This window comes from Triturus cristatus, chromosome 8, assembly GCF_964204655.1.
Source record: "Triturus cristatus chromosome 8, aTriCri1.1, whole genome shotgun sequence".
NCBI lineage: Eukaryota > Metazoa > Chordata > Amphibia > Caudata > Salamandridae > Triturus > Triturus cristatus.
In genome coordinates this window covers 1285965526-1285986751 of record NC_140591.1, presented here as the reverse complement: position 1 = coordinate 1285986751, position 21226 = coordinate 1285965526, and positions in this window count along the sequence as shown.

The window sequence follows — 21226 nt, the reverse complement described above, 5'->3', positions numbered from 1 at the left end:
ACATAATAGGCAGTATTTCACTACCAGGACATGTGCAACATACATGTCCTACCTTTCACATACACTGCACTCTGTCCATGAGGGTACCTTAGGCCTACCCCGGTCCCACTAAACATTATGTGTCTCATGTACCACGCAAGCATGCATTTTGGATTAATTTAATCACTGGGTACACTAGATGATGTCATTTTGGCTATTAGCATACGCTCCCCTCTGCGTTCTTATGTAGGCCAGCCACCTATCTGAGACTTTTATGCTCCCTGATTTGGATGTGTTTTTCAGAAAGAGGGATTTTTACCATACACGCCCCATATAACATACTGGGATGTTCATTTCAATTTTATGATTACACTACATAGGCTTCTCTGGCTTAACATAAACATCAACCTTTTGGTCTGCTTCTGACGCATTACATAGGCACTCTCTGTGGGCTCCTTTAGCAACCATCATGTCATATAGGCTTGTTTCAGATGCCCACCTTAGCTTCCCTACATGGACCAACCACCTAAAAGAGGTGCTCACTGATGCTAGGTGGCTGTGCACAGAGCACAGGCCGACATGCCCACAGCTGTTCTGGCTTCAAGACTTCCTGGGTAGACAATGACAAACCCACGATTAAGGCCCAGTCAATTTTTGTACGTGTCACTTCAGCCTCGTAATCACGACGTTGGGTGCATCTCACTAACTGAGGATCATCACGGTCCTCAGTTGAGATTGCCTTGACCCTGTCAAGGTCCTTTTATACCTTCCCCCATCTCGGTTTCCTGTACCTATAGAAGTGAGGACAGGAGTAGGTCAATACACATTCATGCCAGGCTAACCAAGTAAATGGAGACTCTGTTTATTTCTTAACTCATATATGTACTGCTCTATATGTTGATGAATATAATGTAGTTGGTACCAAATTTATGTACAATTTATCTGATGAAGTATGGACTGAGTTAAAATACAATATAATATTTTCTACATCAATACCTCTATGTTTGACTTTATGAGTTATTATCGGAAGGTATATTATAGGATCACTTTGTGACCATTTAGGTGTTTAATATTGGAGAACAATTCCTCAGGGAACATTTTTTGTCAATAGACTTAAAGAAAACTGGCATTTTTCTGCCTTAGCAATTTATGACTGCAGTCTGTCCCTGGGTCACAATTGGGTGAAGCTAACTTTGGGGCTTTATGTATTTCTCATACACAGCCACACACATTGGAGAGCTTACGTGTGCCTGGTTGGGCTTTCACTGGGAGGATGGCAGCGCGGAGCTGGCCGCGGCCTAATTTCACTTGAATTGGCTGTGTCCTGCCTCCACACAAAGGGCTGCATACCCCCGGTAGTTAGTCTAGAGCCAAGACAGGGAAGGCAGGATGCACGGAAACTCCAAAAGGAAACCTCTAAAAGCTTCTCCCACCTTCGGGAGGAATGGCACCAGGTATAAATATTGAACTTCAGACAGAACCTCAACTGTACATTTCTGGATCTGTGGATACTCTGCCAGGAAGAAGGAATGCTGTGTTGCTGAAAGGACTGCCTCTCTGCTGGACTGCTGCTCTAAAAGAACTGCTATCCTGCTGTACTGACCCACGACCTGCTACTTGCTATTCTCTTACGTGGGTGAGAAGGACTGCACCTGCATCTGTTGAATCCAGGACCCCAAAGTAACTCCATTTGCTCGTTGGCTGGCCTCTTGTTTAGAGCCTCAGAGACAAAAGGCTCCAACAACCTTAAACCCAGCACCTGTACTCTTCAATCTATGAGTCTATCATGCCAAATGGTGCCATCCTAGTCTTCGACCCTTGGAAGTGGGCCTAAGGTGCTCTGCCAGCCTCTTTGAATCCAGAAGAACTGACACAACACCTCCATGGTGTGGCAAATCTCCAGCAGCACGGGCGCATCTGATTTGCTGTTTGACTCATCACCTTCAGAACTGACGCATCGCCTCTGCTGCAAGAGTACTTCTGATGCAAACAACTGGGCAAGGACCTCACAGGACCCCACAGGCACATTGGAACCACCACATGTGTGAAGCTTTCCCGACACAGGTCCCTGCATCTCTCATTGAGGGCAGCCTAGATGATTACACAGGTTCTCTCACTGCAGCCTCATAGCTCCTCGGAACTGAAGAATCGACTCAACTACATTTTTGATGCTGGACTTCACATCACAAGCCCTTGTCGACGGGATCCTCGACGATGATGCAGAATTTCACATCACAGCCAGCATCACATCGGAACCAAAGCATCTCCTCAGCAGCATGTCGCATCCTCAGCGCGGAACCTTGCAATTGTCTGAAAACCATAAATAAGATACTTTGTTCACCAGGCCTAACTGGTTCTCTGTATCCATCCGGCCGGCGCTTCATCGTGGTCAGCCTGAACTTTTTACTTTTTCCCATTCCAGCTCAACCAGATATCAGCAGTTGGAAGTGTGTGCTTTTTGGCACTATTTTTACTGAACTCTTTATACCTGCATATCTCCAGTCTTACTGTTTGGATTTCTGTTGTTTTGGTCTTGTTTTATTTATTACAAATTACTCTATTACTCTCAACTGGTGGGGGATCCTTTTGTGGCGTTTTTTCACTGTGTTACTGTTTGAAGTGTTGCACAAATACTTTACATATTGCCTCTGAGTGAAGCCTGACTACTCTGTGCCAAGCTACAAAATGGTTGAGCACAGATTAACCCTTTGCGTGCGTTCGTCGGCCAACGGCCGTCACGAGCACTAACTCCGTAGTGCTGCGCACGTCCGTTGGCCGACGCGGACCCGCCCACTCCGCTAAACGGCCGCGGTAAAAGGGATAATTTAGGGTTTGCTTGTGATGTCATCCTGCTGCTTGAGAAGGGTCCCCCCCAAACCAGTAACCCAATTTCTTACAAGATATTTAAGGAACATGAATATTTAATATAATTTGTTTCCTTTGTTTATTTTCTTTATACTATTCACGTTTTGTAATAGTGTGAAAAGTTGGATTGCAACACATGTTGCACTTTAATATTTAACACAGCAAAACATCGGGGTAGATAAAAAAAATTGCAGTTTGAAATGTTTAGCTTGATTCTTTTTGCAAATGACTGTCCTGATTGGGGGTCATGCGCAGTGCCTTCTGTGTTTTCTATGTTGGCTGTCACAGTCTGTCACAGTCTATCTTCTTACGCCACTTAAGATTCAGTATTCTAAACCAGTGAGTAAAGTAAAGTATTATGCAGCCATCTGGGTAAGTGTTTTTTTTAAAAAAAACATTTCAAATGCTTTTACTTGTACTGGGTTTCATTTTCTGCTAAAGTGCATTACTTGTTAGAATACACATTGCACAAATATATTCGGTTTTGTACCCAAAGCACCACAAACTAGATTACTTTCTCTGAATACAGCTTAAAAAATGTAGGGGCATATTCTCAAGAACGTGTGATAACCATCGCAAATTTAGCTTAACGCAACTTTGCATAACACAGTCCATCGCAAGAAAACTACACCGTCTTAACGTACAATTCCCAACCTGGCGGCACCATGCAATACCAGCATGATAACGCGCCAAAGGACCGTGTAAAAACCAATGCAACAAACAAAAAATGCGAAACACGAACGCCCAAAAAATTGCGATGCCACAAAGCGCAATGCCAAAATCAGCAAAAGCCAGAGACAGGCCTGCAATTCCCATGCAGGAAAATGCACTATGAAAGCAAAAAATAAAAAAAACACCAAAACCTATTCAAACTGCTAAGCACCATGGATACACCCGGACCGAGTGCAGAAGACAAGCCGAACCCCACAAGCCCCAAGGAGGACCAGCCATGAACCCTGTGTTCGGGGAAAGGAAAGGAGAAGAGGAAGAGGAAAACTGGGTTCAGTGCTCAGGAAGACCGGATCATCGTCACGGAGGTGATAGAACACCATCAACAACTGTTCATCACCTCCACTGCAGCACTGGCAACCCATTGTCACCAACGTCAATGCAGTCGGAGTATCGAGGAGGTCAATGGAGGAGATCAAGAGGCGCTGGCATGAAGTGCACAGCCAAACCAAGGAGAAGCTCACCGCCAACAGGAAGGCAGCAAGGGCGACTGGAGGTGGGCCTCCTGCGCAACAGGAGGAGCTGGATGAGCTGGAGCAAATGGTGGCCACAGTCATCAGTGTGAAGAGGGTGGCAGGAGTTGGGGGCATGGACACAGCTCGAAATGACCTGACCCAACAGCAACAGGGTGAGTAACCACCAGGGACTGGGGGAAAGGGGAGATGGGCACAATGGCACACATGCACAATTATGTGTAGCACACTGCACACCCACAAAGAATGTGGAACATGTCCCTGATGCTCTTGGCACACTGCAGCACACATAGGAACACCAAGTAGGCCCCCGTCCACTATGTGCACATATGGGAACCCTCCAAATCACTGATGCAACCCAGCCATGCACATGTGATGACTACAGAAAAGCAGTGGCTGTGTGAGCAACACTGACTATGCAAGTGACACTGCATGACCGATAGCATGGCAGCAGCCAATATACATGACATGGTGCACGATTCGATATGGAGGTGGCCCAGTGCAGATCATATCCATAAAGGAGCAGGTCACACTCTGACATGTCCATGTGCACCCACAACCCATGCCGTCCAATACACGCAGCAGATGAACAATGCACAAGGCCAAAAAATCGGTCCAAAAGCACATATGACCCAAGTCGCAAACATTTCACCCCCTGAAAAGCACACAATTCAAAGGCACACCGCCTCAAAGGGATAGGGGTTCACAAAATCAGAGCTGCAGGGGCACCTCCCCCACAATGCAGCACACACACATAGCAATCACAGAACATCAGCAATGACGGCAATGTGGTTCAAAGTACAACACCTACACCACAGGACAGAGGACACAACAGGTTCTGCTTGTGTGTAGTAACTGGCCACTCACATCTGGCATTGACTGACATTGTGTGATGATAATGTATGGGTACTACCACACATCCGTCATGTAGTCGAAAATCCCAGTGTCTGCCATCAAATAGCCAGCTCCACCAAAACAATGTGCATTGTCATGCAGTCTGTATGTAAACATCTGCTAAGCATCAACATACAGGGGAAACTCTATTAACCTGCATCTCCCCTTAACATTGGAGAGGGACAATCAACACTTACTGCAGAGCAGACCACAAACCCCATCATTGATGATGTAGAGGACAACTTGCACATATGTCAAGACACCCTCCAACGGAAAATGGACAGCCTCCGCAGCCCACCCCCAGGAGCAGGGCAGGCCAGCTGCCTTGAGGTGACCCCACCACCTGCACAGACCACACAGCTGGAAACACACACAACCACGGCTGTCTCCCAGGACCCCCACGAACAATACATGGAATTTCAACGCATGTGTTGGGTTGCCAGGTGAAGTTGATGGATCAGCTTCGGGTGGGTTTTGAGCTCGTGGCAGCCAAACTCGAGGCCATACATGGCTGTCTGAGTCCCATAAGGGACAACGTACAGTCCCTTACAGACACCCTCTGTCCGCACCATGCTCACCGACAATCCTTGGCTGACCTCGCTGGGGCCATTACTTGGATACAGGAAATGTCCAGTCAGACAGGCACCAGCAATAACAGCACAGAGTTGGAACAGATGCGGAGGACAATGGAGACCATGGAGAAGATGCAGGCTGGAAGTATGGCTGCCATTGCTTAACACCAGCGAGATGTAGCTGGGATCTTCCATGCCATGCAGTTCATCATCTTGCCATTGCTGCCACTGAGCCAGTTCCAGATATCTGCAGCAGGAACTTCGACACACACATCTCCGACCCATGATGTGTCAGTGGCACCCAGTGATGCAGCCCCATCACCTTCGCACCCTGATGTGTCAGTGGCACTCAGTGATGCAGCCATTACACCACCACACACCAAACACACCGGACACAGAAGAAGTATCAGAGGAGTAAGATGTGGATGGTAATTACTGTGTGAGGAAGGCGGTAGTAGCATCCATCAGTGCCAGATGGCCTGTTCCTGCCTGGTTCAGCCCTATGCATCATGACCTGGTACAACACCTCCCACTGTCCTCTGGAATACTCTGCGACATCCACCCAGACCCCGACATGGACTGCCACATCTTCACTGCTTGACAATTACACAGCAATCCTGCTGCAGACTGCACTCTCCATCTTCCCAATCAATTCCATGTTATGTGGGCTTGGATGACCATGTACAGCTCAAGTTCCGTCATTCACCAGAATGTGAATAAAACATTCGAAATCACGCAGATGTGTCATGACTATGTTCACTCATGTATGAAAGTATGCCTGGATGTAGCGACAATGATTGAACAAGGAGGTACACACTGGTGAATGACAGCAATGCGCATGTTTATCCCTGAGACAATTTGCCAATTGGATGACTGTGAAGGTGAGTACTAGCTGTGTCCCCATTGCACATTAACAGCAATCTCACAACCCCCAACGTAGGCACACGTCCATGTATTGAATAGGGCTGTGTGTAGGAATGACCAAATCGGTAGCAGTCCAGGAGTGGTGTCCTACATCACATGTGACAACAGAACATTCATGTCGCATACCTACTCATACACATCTGTTTGGACACATTCTGTTATGATTAAGGACCTTGCTCCACATGGTCAGAGGTTGGACACCAAACTCACATTGCTGAAGACGCGTAGGTGTACAGGTCTGTCAGCAACTATCTCAAAACAATGTCTGCCTCACAGAGGTGGGGCTGTCAAAAGGGACCCACCCCCATTCTTTATGCGTCAGTCAGACCCTCCCTGTGTAGGGACGATGCTCATTGTGGCACACGAGTGGTCAATCTAATCAACACTCATCACAGTTAGACACCACTGAAGTTGCTTAGACTTTATTGGCATGTGCGTGTCAGTACGGACAAGGCAACGGCTACAATAGGCAGGGGCATGCTTAAGACAATTACACACAGCATGGGAACCTTTCGAGGTGCAGGAAATGGAAGGCAGAGCTGAACACCAATCATTACGGATGGCAACGGTCTCAGTCCACCTTGCCTTGCTGGACGAGTCATGTGTTGTTTGGCGTCTGTACATTGCCCCATGTGATGAGGCATGACTTACAGCCCATGGGGTCTGCATGGTACTTGCCGCCGGAATGCGCCAACTGTCTGCTCTGCTGATAGTGATCAGGTGAAAGGGTCCGACAAGGTCACATGTTGTGCTACATTGGTATGTGTGTGCTCTCCCCCCAGCAGTGTGTCTGAATGGGTAACGTTGCCAAACAATGCTGTGCTGCTCCGTCCATGGAAATGCATCACCTTGCACAGGTGTGTGTACACAATCGTAGTTCCACGCACATGCATTCAGAGTTCAGACGAAGGCAGACATGTCCTCTGTTGTGGTGGGATATGTGAGCATTCCCCACGATGCAACAAGGTTTTGGGACCTGTGCTCCGGGTGACAATCCGATGTGGCTGCAGGAACGTAGTCACTCGTCCATGAATGCCAGTGCAGCCTCATGTGCAATGTGTTCCAATAGTACGTCATTGTCAGGTTCATGGAACACAAGGGTGAGCCAATCCATTTACTGGTCTCGGCAGCACATACGTCAAAGATCAGTGCATCCCATGCACGGCTATCCTTGTGACACTCCTGTTTGTGGGCCAACAGGGGGCGCACTGTCAGGTCATAATACAATTGAGATGCCGTTGCGTTGGATAGCAGACCTCCATGGGCCACTCAAATGTGCATGATCGACAGTGGAACCAGGGCTGGATGCAGGCGACGTAGGCAAGACGGAAACTCAGACGGAAACTGATTCGAAACACTGCCATTGGCAGGTGTCCCAACAGATGCAGCATTCGTGCACGGTACAGTTCCACGTGACAGGGGTTGTGCATGTGCCCGGGAATGCCTGCCATTGCATTTGTTGGGCTTGTGGCACCGGCACTCCTCAGACCGGCGGAAGTTCGGTGGACGATATGCCACAGCTCTGGGCAATGAGTCGTATGTATGTGCGACGTTTGGACGTATGGGTAGTTTTTAACTTATGTGTCAATTGCATCCCTTTCAGGTGTAGGTCGTGCAGGGACAAGTGTCTGTGGGGTGTGGGCACGTTTGTGTTTCATTGGCGTAGTTCGTGGTGTGAGAGTCGTTGGAGGCTGGCATGGTATCTCACGCAGGGTGTGCCAGCCATATTTAGGACCAAGGTTGGGGGTTCGGTTGGCCTTCAGCCTTGTGTGTTGAGACAGAGGGGCTTTCATTCCTGATATCAGTCTGACTACTGCTTGCATTTCTTGAATGTGATGTGGACTTCGCGCTGACTTTGATGCCAGGCCTGTGATTTGAGGTGCACAGATTTCGAGACACACGCAGCTGTTGGCAAGTTTGCATGAGCCAAGGGCCTGATTGGCCTTGCGCTCTTTGTTCAGTCTCGCTCTTTCTCTCTCTTTCTTTCTCTCTCTCTCTCTCTCTCTCTCTCTCTCTCTCTTTCTCTCTCTCCCTGTCCTTTGACCAGTGCCTGACACACCTTCTTATCTTGGATATTGTCTTGCAGGCTGTGAGTCACAGATTGTCCAGGGATGCCCCGCCATGTCTCTTCGAAATAGTTGTTTGGTGACAATTTCGGATATGACATTTTGTTTGGTCTTTCAATGGTGAATGTATGAATCAGGATTTCAGTGCTCACATGTATGTTGATTGTTGCAATTGTGTGACATCAGGCGGGTGCTTTTGTTCATGTTTTCGTGCTGTTGATGTGCAGTATCTTGGTCTGGGGGAGGTGGGGGGTGCCCGGGGTGGGCCCCGGGGGGGGGGGGGGAGCTGGGGTGTGGTCCTGGGGTTGGTGGCGGTGGGAGTTGGGGCCCTCTTGGGTGTCCGGCACGCATGTTCAGTGGCTCCATGGCATCTTTGTTCTTCAGGTGTGGCTCTGGGCAGGGCTCTCTTTTCTGGTGCAGGTTGTAGTCCGACTTTGCACCAGGTCGGAGCAGGCTTTTCCTGGTGCTAACGCACCTTATTGCATGTTTTGTGATCTTATCGCAGATCTGGCTGGTCGTTGACTAGTGTTTACTGGGTTCAGCAGGTTCTCCGGGCTAGTACAGCACCCTCTGCTGGGTGTGATGGAGCAGCATTCCTGCAAGATGATTAGTTTAGCATCTATCTGCACACGTTGCCCTGTGGTGCTCAATTTGCTAAGGTGCAAAAAAGATTAGGTTAATATCAATAGATTTCACTCCACATGTGTAAGAAGAAAAACATAAAATATTCTCAGTGGAACACCAGCAATGTTCAAGAAAAGACTTTTTAAGATATGACTAGTCATGTAATCTAATGGCAATGACAGTTCCTCTAACCTCATGACTAGTGACAGTGTGGGGGCGCTGGCGCAATAGAATGACTCAGATATATATTATGCAAATCTTTTTCTCGAGGACTGTGATGTGCCATCATGTTTTGCATGCATCAAATTTTAAATAGTACTTTTATTTGTGAGAATAGGGCCACATCTGGACCTTCAAGGTGGAAAAACTAATTAATTATAGTCTGTACATTTCTGGGGCTCTCTACAAGCGGCTTTCCTGGGATGAGCAAAGACCTGAAGTGATTCGGTCTCCTAACGGAATTGCTGGTAAAATGTAATTTGAAAAGGTCACAGGCCACAGAGGCTGGGGATAACTAGGGATTGGAAATATCACCTCTCTGTCCTACATCTCTATCTCTTTGTCTTCCTTGGTAAACTCTAGAAAGTGAGTACCATCTGTATGCACATCCATGCCTTTGTTTTCATTTGTTGCTAGCTCTTGTGTGATTGGATGCATGCTAGCAATCGGAATGGAGTGATGCAAGCAACAATAGCCTGTTCTGATGCTACATTGCAACGAGTGCTTTAATTGGAAATATCGAAATGCAGTGCTCATTATTAAGAGTACCCGTTTGCTCCTGAGAAGTGCTGGTACTCTCTGTATTGAAGCATTACTGAGAAGTGCAGATACTTTACCTTTCAAATTAAACCACTGCAGGTACTCAGTACCGGACAGTACCTGCCCATTTAATGCACTGATTGTAACTATCAAAGATACAGCACAGATCAAACTGTAAAATCAGGAACAGGATTGTCAGAAATTGACTCCTCTCTGCAATGAGCACGAGTGCACATTTTTCATTCTAAGTTGAGTGGAGGAAAAAGAATAAGGAATACAGACAGCGGGTTTAAGAGGTGTATGTGATTATGCAAGACACAATAGAGTGGGCTTTCTTTAGATCATATTGCATAATTGGGGCTTGACTGGCAATGCTTCGGAGGTCTAGAAACCAACATTGTGAGTTGCAAAGGGTTTGGCTTTTGTATAGGCTAGAGGATTATACTAAGATTCATTAACACAACACATCATGGGAAAGAGCAAATGAACATTCCCTAATACAAAGAACATGTTCAAGGGAGAAGGCTGACTAAGCACAATGTATGCACAAAGACTAACACACACACACACAGACACAGACATAATAGTGCATGACCTGCAGCAGTTTGTGTTTCTCTTCAAAATACACAATTACTCCAGAGGCAGTAACAATACGAAACCCAGATTCCCAAAACTTTTATGCCGATTCCCTAGACCATGCACAGAGAGCCTATTCCAACAACACAGAGAGAGGCGCTACATTAGCCTCACCAGCCCTTGATTCTTCATGGTCAATCCTGTGTTTCCTCTTTGAGTGGCACACACTCATTTCATGGGTGCATTAGGTTTACAAGTCCCACTAAGAGATTTCTATTTTTCCACCGCGTGCAAACTAAAGCATTCGCTCACTGTAATGGAGACATATAGTTACATTGATGCAAATGGCAAAACACTATGTTGCTGTGGCCAAAGCTGATGATTCATGTTCTCTTGACATCACACATGGACCTCAATGTACAGAATAGCAAGGCAATTGTTGCTGGAACTCCATTTGCTTTACCTGCCTCGTTTGCTTCACTTCCTTTACCCCACCTATGTCGTGCCCCCTTAATGATGACTGCCTGCCCACTGCAAAACCCAGCCATGCACCCACATCCATGTCTCTACTAGGAGCTGGACCCCTACCTTGGCATGTGACAAGGAGCAGAATATTGATATAGCCAGGCTGGTGATGTGCAAGGAGCAGTGGTGTCACTAGGGGGTGCAGGGGTGTGGACCGCACCAGTTGACACCATCACATGGGGTGACACGCAGAGGGTGCGTAGGTATGGGTGAGTGCGGAGGTATGTGGCACAGGGAAAATGTGGAGGTACGGGGCACGGAGGAGTGCATAGCTGGATTTTATACAGAAAAGGTAAAAGAAGGCTAGGACTTGATGAGCTTTTATAGGAGTAAACTCTGAGTATGGCGAAGGAGGGAAGGGAACGAAAAGCTAACGAGAGAGCGAGGGAGAGAAGGGAGCAGATGTGCTGAGGGTGAGGCACGGCAGCTGAAATGACAGCTTGACACGGAGCTCAGGGAAAGAGCCGCCCACTGCGCCCCGGATCTGCAACTGGTAATAATCCCCACAGACCTCTCCTAACAGGCTATGTAAATGTGGGATCACCCGATTTAAATGCCTCGCATACCTCCTGTAGCGAGGCTCCCTTTTCTCCACCCCTCGCCTTGGAATTCTCTGCATGCAGGGCTGGCATGAAGACAGCCGGTGCGGTTGATAAATCACCGGCTTAGCCTGCATACAGCCATAAATTACCACAAGCATTGAAGAGCGTTGCCAAGATATTAACAGGTGCATTTGGCAGCCTTCCGAACATTTTCTTAAAATGTTCTATTTCCCACGATTCTGCGATTTGTGATCAGTGGCGTCACTAGAGGGGTGCGGGGGGTGCGGACCGCAGGTCACCATGAGTTGCCGCACTGGGTGACACCAACCCTAGTGACGCTGCTGGCAAGGAGTGTGCGGGAGGTGATGTAACAGGGAGTTGAAAGCCGAGGGAGTGTGCCTGCTGACACGCTGATGGCAGTGCTGTGGAATGGTATCCACAACCCACATGAGAGTATATTTGTTGGGACCGAAAAGCCCTCTGCATAATAAAGATGTGTACCCCTGCCCTGAGTGCCCACCGGTATTGTTATCTGGATCCCTAATGCAGATTTTTTGTCATAGACGAACACGGATCATGCGTCTGCAGCATAACTCATGGCTTACGGTCGTTTTGGACTGGGAGAGGCTCCCAAAGGGCTACCCTCAAAGTGGTGGAACGCTACTGCCTTCAACAGGAGTTAGACAGCATAAGCGCGGTGGTGGCAGCATACTGTGTAATAATCAATAGAAGTGACCATGTCCTTTTTACCTTGTGTCATTGGAGTGAGGCCTACAGGCTCACTCACCTTTTTAAAAGTTCCGCTGCTGTGTGTTTAACTCATCCTTGGTTTACATCAGGTTGATGTAGAAGTACGTGAGTGGTGAAAACATGTGCTGAGTGTATGTGAGCGCTCAAGACATACACTAGACAGAGGGTGCAGTGTGGGACAGTGTGCACATGGTAAATGTGAGTGCGCTAGCAGAGAGTGTTTAAAGTGACACATCTGGTGTAGTACAGAGAGATTGTAGTATTGAACAGTGTGCGCAGACCGAGTGTGTGTGTTGCATGTGGAAATGCTGATGGAAGCCTGGTACATGGGCAAAACAATACTAGACAGTGGAGTGTGCTGTAAATGTATGCTGAGTGCAGAAGTGCCTGCACTGGTACATTACAAGGAAAACCTTGGCTTCCATTTTGAGAAGCCCAAGCCTGCCTGGTGGAAACATGAGTAGAGGATTCTCCCCCATACAGAATTGTCTATTGCTGCATTCCTGTAAGCTGGGTGGGACAAGCAGGTTGGGAAAAGCACTGGGTGAGGGGGATCTAGGCTCTCCCACTGCATTTTAAAGGACTATTTGATTCAGTGACAGATCACAAGGACAGGGCCCAAACACATCTCAGGAAGAGGGAGATGGGGCTGATAAGAGTATCATAAAGGGTAGGGTTGAGGGCCCAGGATTAAACCTTGATGCACAGATCACTGTGGCTGACCTCAAGGTGTGAACTCTGGTCACTCCTACATTAATCAGCTTTGGAGTCTTCCCTGTTGTGAGAGACATTCTTCAGGGAGAAGAAGAAAGTGGAGAGATGTCCATTTCAAAGAAGCAGAACCCCAACATATAGCTTCAAAGGTCTAGACCACTGTTCCCAATAACGTGCGCGCATGCGCGCGCGCCCACCTCTGTTGCATGTAGCGTGCAGTGCTGTGTGTGGAGCGCGCACACACACAGCACATCAAACGAGAACGTTAGCGCGGAAAACGGGTGTTTCTTTCAGACTGCGGTGCATACTGTCTACTTTTGTTTAAAGTATTCATGTTAATTGCAGCGGCGTCACGAGCTGCAATTAACATGAATACTTTAAACAAAAGCACACAATCTGCCCATCACCCTGCAGTTGCGACGCTCTATTAAGAAAAGAAATTCAGCAAGTCTACAAACACGGCGTGAAAAGCACACGTCATGTTTGTAGACTTGCTGAATTTCTCTTCTTACCAGAGCTGGGCTGTGGGGTGATTGTGTGACTTTGTTAAAGTTTTCAGGTTAATTGCAGCTCCAGACGGGCGATGCGATTAACCTTAAATCTTTAACAAAGGCCCACAATCAACCCGCAGCCCAGCTCTGTTGAAAAAAGAAATGCAGCAACTCTACAAACACCGCGTGAAAAGCACACGTTATGTTTGTAGACTTGCTGAATTTCTTTTCACAGAGCTGGGTTACATCTCAACCCAGAATGGCAAATTTATATTTTCCCGAGGTACAGAGTAGGACCTTGAGAAAACGGAATAAGAACTCATATGGTGAGGGCGGAGGTAGTAACTCTAAGCGCTGCAGCTCGAGTGAAAACAATACAAATCTACTTGCCAGAAGAACAATACTTTAAATGTAGAATACCTTCCATTTTCGATTCCGTTACTGATTAGCTGCTTTTTTAAACTACCACCTACACCAATACGCAAGATGAGCTCTCCTCCCAGATTCTTACAAAGGAGGATCCCACAGATCACAAAGATGGCCAGGATGGTGTTAAAGCGAGCAATTTAATGCCACAAACAAAAAGTGTTTAAAATCCATTTTAAAATAAATATCTAGAGCTGACTTTCCTTTTAACGCCTTTGCAAAGAAAGCCTTCGGAATGTGTGACGTTAAACGCAAACAATGATTTCAATGTGTTTCTACTTTCAAGCTGCTTGCACATTCAAATAACTTGTCATACATAACCTATCAAACGTAAATATGTACACCCAAATATTAAGGCACCTGATATGAAGTATCAAGATCTCTTTTGAAATCCCTCAATGCAAAAGAAGCATGGAATATTTTCAAAGGGGCGTGGCCAGTGTAAATAAGATCGTGGCTTAAAACACATAAGCTAAAAATCTGTACTTAGCATAGTATACCGCCCCACTTATATTTTGCTGTTTCTGTCATTGAATCCAGTTTTATGATACAACAAGTAACATCATACCTACAAGTCAGGACTATTGGCTTTGTCAAAGGTTGTTAGTTGCATAAGATAAATAAGCAGCAACTATGGCTTGTATGTAACATTGAAAAAGCTTCAACTTAAAGCCCTGGTGACACCACAAGGATTTCCCTTCCCCTACAGGTAGGGCGACTAGATCGTGCGACCCAAAAACCGGGACATTTCGCAAAAATAGAGGAAGGACTACAAATTATCATCAATAAAGTGGCAAATAATGACAGTCCTCATCCTCATAGAAACACAGAACAGGCACTAAGAAAATAAATAAAATGTAATTTTTAAAACCAGAATCATGCCTGTTAATTAAACTGCTTACTTATAACCGCTGCTTACTAGCCCTGCTTTGGAACACCTAAAAAAATGCCTCTCACTGTTTTTAGTTCACCCTCTCAAAAAACCGGGACATAAGCCACTTTTACCGAAATCTGCCGGGACAACTGTTGAAAAACCGGAACGGCCAGACAAATCCGGGACTCCTGGTCACCCTACCTACAAGGCTCACTTCGCATGACGTCATGCCCTAATTTCTCTACTAGTGAGAAGTGAGCAGTGTGAGCATGTGCACATCGATGTGCCTAGTGTCACTGCAGTCTGGAACAAAACAGACTGCCTGTGCAGGGCATAAAACAGAGCCCGGTAGAGACCCGTTTCGAGGCCCCCTTTGAAAAACTGCCGGTGCTCAGCACTGGTGAGACCTGGCCAACTTAAAGCCCTGATCATACCTACAAGTCGGACTATTGACTTTGTAAGTGGTTGCTAGTTGCGTAAGATAAATACGCAGCAACAATGGCTTGTATAAATTAAATCCATCTGAATTTGAAAACAGCTAAACTCTCCAGCCATCTTTCTAGTTGTGATGAGGCTGCCATTGACAGAGATTTGCTTGAGTGTCTGTTATGGTCACGCTGGTAGTACAGTTTTAACAACCCCTTTTGACAAAATGTAACATTTTAGCAAGAAGCAGTTTGACCGTTAATGATTCCCTTTTTTGTACTTGCATATATTAGGGCGAAAGGGGGTGATCTTCTGTACAAGTTTAAGCTCTGAAATTCATCAGGTTAAGCAGACTGTCTTGTGCTAGGAGCATGCCATACATCTGGTAGTGCAGCTTCCGTACTATGTATGGTTGGGACAGAAAAGTGACCAATGGGAATTCAACAGTTGGCTTCCTTCTAAATATTTTTCAAATTGTAGGGTGACTATTCTTTCCAGGCATAATGGGGTCAGAGGAAGGAAGAAAGGGGAAATGTTTGTGGTATTTCTCTATTTTTTTAATGTAGGTGCTCATTATGGCAAGTCTAAAGAATAGACTAGATAAACCTTGACCCAGTGAGAGAGTGATGATGGTAACAGTAGTCTCGAGCAGTGGAGGAGCAGAGTCTTTTTTATGGTCTTAATTATTGTTCAATTATTGTCTTGAGAAACTGACATCTAGAAAGAGTGTGTTTTTTATGCATGATGATCTGTGACCTGAACATTCCACGGGACTAGGTGATATACCAGTGCAGTGATGGTGCAAGTTTTCACAGATCTCTTATCAGCGTTGTAATGTTGGTCTATATTTGTATTTTTTCAAGGATTTGACAGTTGCATAGCAGTTCAGTGATCACTTTTCTCACCTATAAAAGCCTCTAAGCGCACTGCCCACTCCTAGTCATTCCATTTCACTTAATCTGAAAGTTTTCTTGTTAATTGCAGCTCCAGACGGGCGCTGCGATTAACCTGAAAACTTTAACAAAGGCACACAATCAACCTGCAGCTGCGCTCTATTAAGAAAAGAAATGCAGCAAATCTACAAACATGGCGTGAAAAGCACACGTCGTGTTTGTGGACTTGCTGTATTTCTCTTCTTAATAGAGCTGGGCTGCGGGGTGATTGTGAGACTTTTTAAACTTTTCTGTGCTTGGCATAGTGTGCCCCCCAACTTGTATTTTCCTGTTTCTGTCATTGCATCCAGATATATTATACAAGTAACATCATACCTACAACAAGTCGGACTATTGGCTTTGTCAGTGGTTGTTAGTTGCATGAGATAAATAAGCAGCAACTATGGCTTTCATATAATATTGAAAAAGCTTCCAATTGAAGCCCTGATGACACCACAACAATGTTGCTTCCCCTGAGTTTCAAAAAGAGAAGGGAAGCAAGTGTTACTGAAGAGAATACTCCCGACAGATGGATCAGTCATTTACAAACTTGCAGCTGCCATCTGCTCAGACCTGCATCTTGGCAAGATTAAAAATCTTAGCAAGGCCTAACCAGCTTTCCACCCTTCTTAGTTCATTCAGGTGAGCACCGTTACATAGAGCAAGCGTTTAGAAATGACAAGATGGCGAAAAAGGCTAATTATAGAACCCCCCAATGTTGAGATGCAGAGATGCTACTTCTGAAGCATTGCCATACCACACTCGCTGCCTTCTCTGACATATCTTTTGTCTTTTTTTCTTCCACTCCCCAGCTGCTCTCACTGTCTCCTTCTCTTCTTTTTCTTCTTCCTCATATCAGTCCCGCTCCACGTTTACCCACTTTCCCCTTCTCCCCATCTCGTTCTTGTCTCCATTTCCCCCTCACTGCCTGTTCTTTGCTTTCTCTCTTACCGGTTTTCCATTCACCGTTCTCCTTCCCAGTTCGCCAAAGCCTCTGGCTGCCTTTCTCTTTCCGTCCCTCTCTTACCAATTTCTCCGCTACTCCTTCCCCATTTCTCGTCTTTGCGCCATGACTTTTTTTCTACTTTGATCCTCTCTCCCCTTTCTCCGCCACTAAATCCTATTTTTCACTATTCGCCTCTCCTTTTCCTTCAGGCTATGTAACAATTTTGAAAACAAATACCACTATTCCTGAATTTTAGATGGAAACACATTTAGAATTGGACCAATGTGCCTCTGCACTGTCGGTGACCTGGACAAAAAGGACATGAAAAAGCTGAAATTGGATCATAAATCCAAAGCTGTTCTAATCAGGGGCCCCAGAAATAAGTTTGGCCCTGGCACTCAAAATACTTAAGATGTCCCTGTGCATTTGTTAAAGTTTTCATGTTAATCGCAGCACCCATCATCAGCTACAATGAACACGAAAACCTTAACAAATGCTCACAATCACCCCACAGCCCAATCCAATTAAGAAAAGAAATGCAGCAACATAGCTGCCAAGGTTTCAAATTGCAATGTGGGATGTTTTCATAATTTCACTGTAACTATTAGTGCCATTTGAAGAGGGCCGGCTTTAGTGCTGGTCGCGCCTGGTGTGACAATGTTTGTTGGCGCCCCAATGACCATCTCCGCCATGGATACTCTCATTACCAACCTTTAACAGTGACCCTCAAGTCTCCATAACCCCTCTCTCTTTCAGATTTATTTTGTTTAATAGCGCCACTTATACCAGTGTAAGGTGTTAGGCACCTTACATAGCATACACATTACACAGAGACACTGAATCATAGTGTGTAAATCAATGTATAGGAAATGTTACATCAGACAGAGGAATACAATGTCTCTTCTTAACAGAGCTGGGCTGCTAGGATTTTAAGCAAACGTTTGAAGTGATACTTGGCGCTGCACACATGCGCGGTCTGGTGCACATAGCCATGGCTGCAGCGCACAGAGACCCTACACTGCCGCACACAGAGGAAAAAAATTAGAGGGAACATTGGTCCAGACCCTAAATCACATTTTGTGTCTGGAAAATAAATATAAGTAGGGGAGTCTGAGGTCCCATACTTGGTCATCTGCCGAACAGCTACCGGGCTGCATGTGGAAGGGAAGCTCTGCAGGCCTTCTGCCTGTGACCAGGACTAGAGGCCTAGCCTGCTAGTCTCCCTGCTGGGTTATGGGACGTCATCCAGGGAAACTAAGATCACCTGCGCTGGAGTATTTAGCACCTGTACCTGCCCGCTCACTGAGCCAAGTGTGCCCGCAACAGAGAAAAACGTGTTAGAAGGAGCGAGATCCAGAGAGGAGCCTAGACGTGTTTGGCTCCTGAACAAGGTGTGAGGAGCTGTACCACACAGATTGGGCCGTTGCGCATATGCAGAGTTGTGTAGTTTGGAGACTCCCTATGTCAGGAGGGGTTACCGTGCACCAAGGACAGTGCCGCATTGATCAGGCTGTTGTCTGTGTGCAGCATTAAGCGGTTTGGTGAACTTGTATTTCAGGGGGGGCCACCATGCAAAAAGTACAGTGCCTCGTCGATCATGCCATTGCTCATGTGCTGGGTTGTGGAAGAAATCGACCCTATATGCCAGGAGGGGCCGCTATGTGCCAAGAAACTGTGTTGCATCGATCGGGCCTTCTCCTGTGTGAGGAAAGTTGCCGTAAGCCCATATGCCAGGAGGAGACAGAGAAGAGGCAACCTGAGGCAAGCGTGATCAGACAGTGAGGTTTGTTGGAGCAACCCTGTATGCCAGGAGGGGTCACTCGAAGCACAGTGGACCGGTCATTGCATATGGCCCAAAACTGCTGCTATAACCAAGTCAAAGGAGGCTTTGTATCTGAGAGGCCCGAGGACAGAGGCAAAGCCGTCGGAGATCTGTCAGAGCAAGGAGACTGCCCCATTCCCGAGCAAGGGAGAAAAAAAGACTTAATGTGTGTGGCTGGAATGGAGCAACTCCTAATGTCAGGATGCTGGTAACCGTGGCTCAGGGGAGAGAGACAGTCCCTGCCAGGAACTGCACACGTGAACGTGTCCAGCCTGACTTGGCTAATCTGGACCAGGACTGCACTGCACCACTGCCAGAGTTCGTAGTACCGGAGCTGTTAAGCTGAGAACTGGTTCTTCCATGCCCGAGGGGGATATAGCGTCTTTGGTTTTTGCAACCCTCCTTGAATCTACGTGACTATACCTTATTGACTAAGTCCAAGAGGAGGAAACCCTGTGAACAGGGCCTAGTAGTTTATATTTCCAGGATGTTGTCGCATGTGAGAGGGGTATAACAGCACACCTGTTACATGGGAACTCGGTTGCCCTCGGGGTGGCCTGACAACTACTAGGGTGCCTGCTTCAAGAGGGGAATGTGTTTTTGCTTATTGAATGTTTACCTTTGTATGCATGAAATTAGAATTAAAATACTTCTTTTATACACAATAGATATTTGACTGGACATTGATTTATTGCGTGCGCTCTTCGCATGTTGAGTTATGAGTCATTTTCCATGATCTCCACTTCCCTCCAAGGGAGCCTTGTCTGCTCGTGCTATGCTACTTAGAGTCGGTGGCAGAAGCAGGTGCTTGACCCAGAAGTGTGAGATGTATAGTAGGGTGGGCCATAGGACATCAGGAGTAAAAGGCCTCAACCACTTCGGTTGAGCCCCGCAACTCTTACTTGCCCTGTGGCCCTCTGAGTGGGGTTCTGACAATATTCTTCTAAAAGTCCAGCTTATCCAGCTTCACTGGCTAGCTGCTACTTGTTGCCTGGCCAGTCTGGTGATGGGTAGAGTACAAGAGACACACTGTGTGATCAAGGCATAGTCAGAGGTCAATGTATATGTAGGCAGCAATTATATTTACAGACCCATTCACACACAATCATGCTTCCATTAACTCACACTCTTCCTTGATTCCATCTATTCATGAATAAACGTACACCATCCATATAAGCACTCAGTTATTCCCAACATTCATCTAGTTAAGTCATCCATCCATTCAACCATCCACTGACACCACTTATTTACTTACTCAACATTCATTACCTATCAATATGCATGTGTGCCTGGAGGCATGACATCTTTGACTTGACTCTATGTAAAACCTACAAGTCTTTTTGTATTGGTTCTTCTTGTTACACTAGTTGCTTGTATGTAAATGGGTGTCTACCTGCATTCTGACTCATGCACTGGAGTATCTTAAGGTATGTTTGTGCTCGCAGTGCGTAGTAGGATGGGTTAGGGTAGGGTGTAGTAAAGTGTCCAGTGACCAATAGCAGTAACGTAATCATCTCAGGAGCAAAAGGGAGCTTTTTGAGTAAACAGCAATTTCCTTAGCAGTGTACAGTGTACAAAAAGACCACATGATGTCTTGGTTCTGAAGTTCGGAGGAAGGCTATTCTATGCATCGGAAGTGAGATATAAATTGTCTTTGCCTCCAATCATATCTTTTAATTTAAGGGATAATCAGCAAACATACATCAGAGGATCTTAAATGTCCCTATGGGAATATATCACTGAAAGATGGATCTAGTTTCATGAACGTCTCAAAGGCAGATGCTCACTCAGCTGAAAAAGATGTTTGCAAATGTGTTGTCTCCTAGGAGGTCCAAGTATAAGTTTACTTGAGAGTTTTAATTAACTTCAGGTTGATCATTATACTGTTTGGTGGGTGATTACTCGTTGCTATAGTCCAGGCAAAGTGCAATAGTCACCAGATGACAGATTTCTGGCAATTTCTAGGGAGAAGGGGCTCAGATTTTATAGAAGAATTTTTAATACAATAAGCATTTGGACAAGATCTTACTATGGGGGTGGATGGAAAGGCCATCATAATACCAAGGTCATGCACTGAAGCCATTGGCTTTGGTGCAGATCATATTTCTGTGAGCCAACACAAATCTGATGAGTGACTAAGGAACCTTCCTAGTGTAGGAATAAATGTTGTCACAGTTGAATTTTAGGGAATACGCATCCCTTCAATTAGCAGCTGTGACCAACCAAGTTTTAAATTCATGTTTTGGGAATCCCTGTAAAACAATGAGGTGGCTATCATCTGCAGAGCAGACAAGTATGAAATCAATAAAGCATATCA